The sequence below is a fragment of the Stegastes partitus genome, unplaced genomic scaffold (assembly GCF_000690725.1).
Source record: "Stegastes partitus isolate 25-593 unplaced genomic scaffold, Stegastes_partitus-1.0.2 Scaffold851, whole genome shotgun sequence".
NCBI lineage: Eukaryota > Metazoa > Chordata > Actinopteri > Pomacentridae > Stegastes > Stegastes partitus.
Genome location: NW_007578582.1, coordinates 319,241 through 320,530, shown reverse-complemented (window position 1 = coordinate 320,530; position 1,290 = coordinate 319,241).

The window sequence follows — 1,290 nt, the reverse complement described above, 5'->3', positions numbered from 1 at the left end:
CAGTCTATCACAGGGCTACACTTAGAGACAGACAACCAAGCACACTCACATTCACACCTACGGACAACAAGAATCACCAATTAACCTCAATGTGCTTTTGGACTGTGTGGTGCTGTGTTGTTTCTATGCCAAACTTTTGCACAAAAAAAAAAAAAAAGAATTGCACAGATGGAAAGATCCTGCACCATCTTGTATTGCAAACAGAATTGGCTTTATTTACGTGGATGAATGTTCAGTCTTACGGGATCTTCATCAGGATTAAAAGCTGATCAAGTCCTGCGAGATGGAAATGACCGAAATGAAGCCAATTATGTTTGCAACACAAGACAGTGTATGAGATCTTTGCATTTCTGCAGTGTTTCATGCACATTACCTTTAAAATAGCAGTTCTATAAAGTCTAATGTCTACTGTAATTGTAATCTGTTTGGCATCATCTACGCTGAGTTGCTCCAATAGTTTCCCCCATGGCATTCTCTCTCAATGATCAAACATACAAGTACAACAAAACATTTTTATTCAGAAAGAAATGTGCCAACAGGTAATTACAGGTCTAACACAAACAGCAAGTGAACAAAATGCAGTACTTTACAGTTAGCTTGCCTGTTAAATGTCACCGTCAGCTGCAGCAGTCTTGCGGCCACTACCACCTTTTCTATCTGGCGCTGAGTTCAAATAGGCTGCCATCTTGGACACAATGGCAGGTTCACTGGCTCCAGGCTGTGACCGCTGGATGGAATCTGAAAAAAAGCACATTGTGCAAGTGTTGAGTTAAAGGTCAATTTTTGTGTGGAGGAACTCCACACCGAGAAAGGACTTGTGACATCATCTTGTGACTCGCATTTGTGTGTGTTGGTGTGAGGGGAGAGAGAGAGAGGGTGCAACTAATAGTGTACACACACACACACACACACACACAAACACACTGATGCACAAACACGTGACACTGCGCACAGCCTCCACACAAATATGGGGGTTCACCTCGTTTTGTTTGATTGAGGATTAAAAATGTATCAAAACTTCTTACATATTATATAGGCAATAGGCAAGTCAGTCAAAACCTGGGTAATAGTGCACAAACAGAAATTCTATTTACCTATTGTAGGAGCCTAAATCTATTTCTTTGATTCTGGATTTGGTTCTTATTTTACCACGATTATTTCTATTTGGTTTTGATTTTTTGTTCAAGAGTAACTTTGATATTGATTATGATTAACATTTTTATTTTGCTAAATTTATCTGTTATTTGGTTAAATGTTGTTAATCATATTTTGGATATTTGAATTCTGTGT